General features: G+C 49.5%; 1 non-coding gene across 1 annotated transcript; it reads right to left on the bottom strand.

Annotated features, from left to right (window-relative positions):
- On the bottom strand, positions 1-191 carry LOC144674848 (U2 spliceosomal RNA). The gene has a single exon (XR_013574651.1). It is a non-coding gene; the product is annotated as a U2 spliceosomal RNA (small nuclear RNA).
- Between the last annotated feature and the right edge of the window lie 6,835 nt (positions 192-7,026).

The following is a 7,026-nucleotide window of genomic DNA, read 5'->3' as shown; positions in this document are numbered from 1 at the left end:
GGAGGGTGCACCGTTCCCAGAGATACTGCAATACCGGGTCGATGCGTGGAGTGGACGGAGCAAGCCCCTATTCCATCTCCCTGCTCCAAAAATCAATTTAATATATGGTCCCCAGATAAGGGACGTATCAGATATTAAACTGATAAGAACAGATACTACACTTGATCTTAGCCAAAAGGCCGAGAAGCGATGCCGGCGCCGCCCTTGACTTCCCCGAGTGCCATCTGCCTTCCCTCCTTTAAAGCAGACTGACAGCGTTCGAAGACTTATGTATATATATATCTAAGCACTGACGGTTTCACTGTTGGCATATTTGTCCCGGGATTTCTAATTGGAAAAGTTGCCTTTGTTCTCTCTCTTTCAGTGAGACTGCATCAGAGTTATGTAGATCGGCAGTATTCCACCAATCAGATGGGAGAGGGTTGTGCCTATCCACATGGACGTCAGTGTCAGAGGCTGCTGTGGAAGAAGCTTTTGAAAGCAGTTGCGTGTCTTGCAGGGCGTGAGTGACAATGCAGCAAGCAAGTGTGCAGAGCTGCACACATAGAGTCCTAGATTGGTTAGAGCAGAAAAGGAGGCCATTCGGCCTGTCGTGTCTGTGCTAGCTCTTTGCAAGAGCAACTCCCCTAGTGCCACTCACCTGCCTTTTCCCCATAGCCCTGCAAATATTTTCTCTTCAGATAATTATCCGATTCTCTTTTGAAAGCCACTCTTGAAAGTGCCCCCAGCACACTCTCAGGCAGTGCATTGCAGATTCTAACCACTCGCTGCGCAAGAAGGTTTCTCCTCATGTCGCCTTAGTTCTTTTGCCATTCACTTTAAATGGGGGTCCTCCATGTTGTGTTTTCCACCTTACGCAAACACACCGACGACACAAAGAGGATCGCTAACTCAATTCTTTGATTTGAAGAGATGAAATATATACAACAATATCTAGGTCTCTAGGACAGCTCCTATCATCGGCCCGAGAATTATACATGAGTATATACACGTCACACCCTGCCTGGCGATGCACAGCAATTTTAGATACGCTCTTTAAAGGTATACCACAACAACTCCAAGCTGTACCCTTAAATAATAAGAACTATTTACATTACAACAAATTGCTCTTCTGTGTTTGAACCTACAATTGTACAAAGTGATCACCTTATGAGTCCCTGGGACGGAATGGTGGTTCGTTGATACTGTGAAGTTGGTTTGAGATTGCCGTACGTTCTCACAATTCTGGTTGTCTGTAGGAGTCTTGCGCTGGGATCGTGTCTTAGATCGCGTTCTGCTTGCGATGGGGTTACTTGGTGTTTCTTGTTCTGGTACTTCCCTGATTCGCCATCGGTTTCTTCACAATGGGTGCTCGTACTTGATCTGATCATGGTTCTGGACAGATGCTGCTGATTTCTGCCGGATTTCATGTTCCATCGGTTGGGTGTTGTAGTCATACCTTTTGTCCAATGATGACTGGGAAGGGTTGTTCGCACTGTAATTCTGCTGGTGAAGGAGTGGTTGCACTGAGCGCTGTCGCTCTAAGGTGTAGCATTGTGACAGGCCGTCACAAGCCTTGTTTACTTTGCTGACATTTCATAAGTAAGCACTTTACAGTATATACATTCCGCCATGCTATTGGACCTGGGGCAGTGTGGTGATGCGGTAGTACGGTCAACTCCCCACTTTTCACACATCGGTGCGCAGACCGATCAACACCTGCGACCACTTCGAACCGGCCTCGGGTGCCAAGGGTAAACCGTGGCAAGAGCGAGGCCGTGCCCTTTGGGAACTGAACTAAGCTTTGTCCCTTTCACCAGCAGGTCAGACTGCCTGAAGCTGCTGGGGATATGGTTCGGAGGGACCAGGGAATGCGTTAGAAACTGGAAGGAGCGAGTAGCCATGGTGAGAAAAGAACTGGGCTTGTGGGAGCAAAGCTCCCTCTCCATTGCGGGTAAGAACCTGCTCATCAGGCGTGAGGCACTCTCAGTGTTGTACATGGCGCAGGTCTGGCCCATTCCTCACTCCTGCGCTGTGGCGATCACGCGAGCCAACTTCCGCTTTGTCTGGAGGTCAAAAGTGGACCATGTTTGCAGGGACATGATGTAAAAAACCTCTGGATGAAGGGGGAGAAAACATGCCCAACATCACCCTCATCCTGATGGCCACCTTTGTGTATGGCTGTATCAAGCTGTGTGTAGACCCAAACACCAAGCGTCACTACGTGCTGAGGTTCTACCTGTCCCTGGTGTTGCGAAGGATGGGTCTGGTCACGCTGCCACGGAAAGCTCCAAGTGCCATATCACCTGTCCCGTGTGGAAAAATTATGCAGAGGAACCGCAAGTCCATCAGGCAGTGGTTAGCACGTATCACCCTAGAGGCCCTGCGGGAAAAGGAGATGGTGGATCCCGTCGGATGGTTCGCCGAACAGACTGTCAGGGTCATTTGGCAGAACGCCTCATCACCAGAACCTTCCAACAAGCACAAAGACGTAGCTTGGCTGGTGGTGAGAAAGGACCTTGCCGTCAGGTCCTTCCTACACGCCAGGAGCCTCACCCCCTCTGCACGTTGCCCTCGAGGTGGCTGTGGTGGGGAAGAGACCGTTGCCCACCTCCTTGTGGAATCTGCCTTTGCAGAAAAGGTCTGAAGAGAGTGGCCGTGGTTCTTGTCGAGGTTCATCCCGAGCAGTTCCGTGACACAGGTCCGGACACTGTGCTCTACGGGCTGTTCCCAGGGACACACGCCGAGACAAGCATCAACTGCAGCCGGAGGATCAACTCGGTGAAAGACGCTCTTTGGCTGCCTGAAACTTCTTGGTCTTCCATTGCAAAGAGTTGGCACATTCCAAGGTCCAGGACTACGTGCTGAGGGACGCACTAAAGTTTGGGGCAGAGGCGCAATGGGGAAAGGTGGCTGTCTACGACCTTTCAGCCATTGTGCACCAAGGGGCTGGGATTTGCATAGGCTCCTCGGGCTGTAAGACACACGGTGAATGTTTCCAGTGAATACTACATGTATCACTTTTGCCTTGAAGCACCTCAGAGTGAAACATGATCTATGTAGGCAACTTAAATACCATTGCACTGTCTGACTGTCTGTTATGACCATTTTGAAATGTCTGCAATGTTCCTTCCTGCAATGGTTGCGCTAGATGTGTCGTGTAACTGGCAGGTAATGGGAAATTTCGAGAAACGGTCAGTCACAAGGGAGAACACGTGACAGGCATGAGAGACAATCCACGAGTCTTTGTAGCTGAGTTTCCGTGTGAGCAACTAGCTCACAGCGCAGAGGAGTTCTTCGATCGAGGCCTGCTGTATTTTTGTCTTTGCTTTCAGTTTGGGCAGTCAAAGAACAAAGAACAAAAAAAACGTACAGCACAGGAACATGTATTTCGGCCCTCCAAGCCTGCGCCGATCAGTCTGTGGAGCTTGCCGGCTGACCTGGCATGCAGCTAAACTCCTTCCACATCTACAGGGAAGGCAAAGTCAGGAGCGTTTCTCTCAGAGCGTAGTGAGTCTTTGGAACTCTCTTCCTCAAAAGGTGGTGGAAACAGGGTCTTTGAATATTTTCAAGACAGAGCTGGATAGATTAACAAGGCGGGGTGGAAGGTTATCGGTGGTAGGCAGGAATGTGGGGTTGAGGTTGCAATCAGATCAGCCATGATCTTCTGAATAGTGGAGCAGGCTCTTGGGGCCCAGTGGCCTACTCCTGCTCCTAAGTTGTATGTTCGTACATGTAGGGGCATTAGTTTTTACTGATTCCAGTACTTCTCCTGCACTGAACCTGGAGAGTACTACGTCAGCTGCTGTTGAGTTGTTTCCTGATGCCCTGCTTTCTTTTGTACGAGCTGTCTAGCATCCTCGTTATGGGCTTCCTTTGCTTGGCATTGGGCCTTCTTTTGGGCTGACTGTTGGTCTATTTCCTTTACGGGATGTCAGCATGACATCACCAGAAGGGAAATGTGTCATGTTATGAAGTCACAGTAAATAGGTCCAATGCATTATATCATTATAATAACACAAGATGATGATCAGCAGTGAGAAGACAGGTGGCAGCAAGGATAAGTACAGGTACGACACAGTGAACAGCCTTAGATCCTGTTAAAATGTTGAAAATGTTTCTCCCCTTCTCAAAGATTATTTCCTTCAAAATTTTAGAAATCTTTCAGCTTCAACCAGAAGTCACATACAAGCCAAACAACAAAACCACCTGCGTGCACAGCACAGCACAGTATCTGCCAGCCTGCAATGATGTCGGCTCTCTTTTAATCACCTTTTCACCTCCAATCAGTCCTATTCAGCAGGCAAGCAAAGGAGCGCAGAAAATACATCTGCACGGCTGCTTCTAACTTCTAGAAAGGGAACAGCCTTATCCTAGGAAAGTGAAAAATATCTATACTGTCACAAAGTGATGCACTTGAACTGCAAAACACCACGCTTACCTGAGCTTGTGTCACAGTTTTTGCTGTCTACCTCAGCCAGTATTTTTCTGTATTCTCAGTCGTCCATCCTGGCTTCTTGCTTTCTCTGCAGCTTTCAGATGCCTCCCCTTGGCCGGCCTCAGCGCTCAGTGACAGATCAGCGCTCGCTATTATTTGTCCTCAGTGGTAACTGCTAGGGGAGAAATGCTTGACTTTTTCAATCACCTTTTACCTCAGTAAAATCCAAGTAGAACCTAAAGTGGCAATGCTTCTCCCTCTCAGCACCCAACATGTCTTGCCTTTTCTTCAGGTTGGCTTTGAGTAAGCACAACAGTTGCTGCCTGGCTGCCATTAGAGACAGTTTTCAAGTACAGAGACAAGGGGCAGCCCCATGACCCCTCCCCCGACTCCTGCACAATATGCAAATATAGCACATTGTCTGAGTGCAATTTGGGAGCTGAAGATGGTTTCACAGTGGGATACAAGATATGAGGAGAGGTCACAGTCAACGTTTCCTCACAGACACACCGCCACATAAGCCCCTTTAAATTTGCGCGGCTGTGCAAAAAATTTAATGGGCCCGCACACTTAAACAAATCGGTCACGCACTGTAATGACTCGCCTCATTCAGTTCAACAGAAATTAGGATCATGTTTTTAACCTGTGCCCTCGTTTTAAAATATTTTGTGTTCCATATTTACTTTCTCAATTTGTTATTAACTTACTTTACACTGCTTTATATCCTATCTTGTCGCAGATGTGGATCAGTCTGCGCACCGACAGCGGATCCGACCAGAAGACGGCGACGTCGTCCATGTACAGGGAGGCTTTTACCTGAATGCCTCCACTGCCTGGGATCGTCACTCCTCTTATGCCCGGATCCTTCCTGATGGACTCGGCAAAGGGTTCTATGCAACACACGAAAAGAACAGGCGAGAGAGGACAGCCCTGCCTGACTCCAGATTTAATCGGAAAGCTATCTGTTTCCCACCCGTTGATTGAGACTGCGCTACTGATGTTAGTGTAGAGCAGTTGGATCCAATTTCGAATTCCCTCCCCAAACCCCATTTTGGAGCGCACATCTACCATGTAGGTGTGCGATATTCTGTCAAAGGCCTTCTCCTGATCCAAGCTGATGAGGCAGGTATCCACCCCCCTGTCCTGTACATAGGCAATCGTATCCCTGAGCAGCGCCAGGCTGTCAGAGATCTTCCTGCCTGGCACAGAGCAGGTCTGGTCAGGGTGAATCACCAATTCCAGAGCGGATTTGACCCGGTTGGTGATGACCTTGGACAGAATCTTATAGTCCACATTCAACAGTGAAATGGGTCGCCAATTTCTAATTTCCTCCCTTTCCCCCTTGTGCTTGTAGATGAGGGTGATGATGCCTTTCCTCATGGATTCTGACATACTACCGGCCAGGAGCATACTCTCGTACACTCCTAGCAGGTCTGGCCCGATCAAGTCCCACAGAGCCGAATACAACTCCGTCGGCAAGCCGTCGCTTCCGGGGGTTTTACTCTTCTCCAAGGACTCGAGGGCCTTAGTCAGTTCATCAGGAGTTAGCGGTTTGTCCAGGCTCTCCCGCGTACTGTGGTCTAAGACCTCCGTGATAGAGGACAGGAAGGACTGGGAGGCCGTGCTGTCCGTGGGCTTCACGTCATACAATCCGGCATAAAAGGATTTGCTGATCCTCAGAATGTCGGACCGTGATGACTTTACTGAGCCGTCTTCTTCCTTCAGGCTGCTGATCACAGAGCGCTCTCTGTGTACCTTTTGGAAGAAGAAACGTGAGCACGTCTCATCCTGCTCCATGGAGCGGACTCTGGAACGGAAGATGATCTTGGAGGCCTCCGAGGCAAAGTGCGAGGCTTGCTGGCCCTTCACCTCTTGGAGCTCCTCCTTGACATCGACCCCCATCGACTGCAGCCGGAGCAGATTCTGCATCTTTTTCTGGAGTCGGGACATTTCCCTCGGTTCCTTTCTAGCTTTCTGGGTGCCTTTGAGGATGAAAAACCTCTTGATGTTTCCCTTGATCGCTTCCCACCAGTGTGTCAGGGACTCAAAGAGGGGTTTCACGGTTCTCCAACCTTTGTAATCCCTCTTGAGCTCCTCAATGTTCTCTGGGGTCAGCAGTTGCACATTTAGCTTCCATGCCCCCCTGCCCACCCTCAGGTCCTTCTCCAAGTGGCAGTCCGCCAGTAGGAGGCAGTGGTCAGAGAAGAACACCGGCTTGACCTCGGTGGATCTGACTGTGAATGCACGGGACACAAACAGGAAGTCTATCCTGGAACGAATGGACCCGTCTGGCCGCGACCAGGTGTATCTACGCTGCGCTCCGTCTGCAGGGTTGCTGAAGACGTCGTGCAGCTTGGCATCCTTAACTGTTTCCATCAGGGATCTGGACGTAGCGTCCAATCTGCTGCCGGCCCTGCCAGCGAGTGTTGGGTGAGAGTGCGTGTTTTTTGTGTGTAGCTGCTGCGGGTGAGTGAGTGAGTGAGAGAGAGAGAGAGAGAGAGAGAGAGAAAGAAAGAAAGTTGGATTTTGGAACATGTACATGTTGAGAAGTAAAGAAAGCAGATGTTTGTAAGAAAACTATTTTTAGCATTGAAAATCCCCTGGAAAGG

The sequence above is a fragment of the Cetorhinus maximus genome, unplaced genomic scaffold, assembly GCF_964194155.1.
Source record: "Cetorhinus maximus unplaced genomic scaffold, sCetMax3.hap1.1 HAP1_SCAFFOLD_829, whole genome shotgun sequence".
In the NCBI taxonomy this organism is placed as follows: domain Eukaryota; kingdom Metazoa; phylum Chordata; class Chondrichthyes; order Lamniformes; family Cetorhinidae; genus Cetorhinus; species Cetorhinus maximus.
Note: the sequence above shows the minus strand (reverse complement) of the source record. Positions and strands in the feature narration are given on the sequence as shown.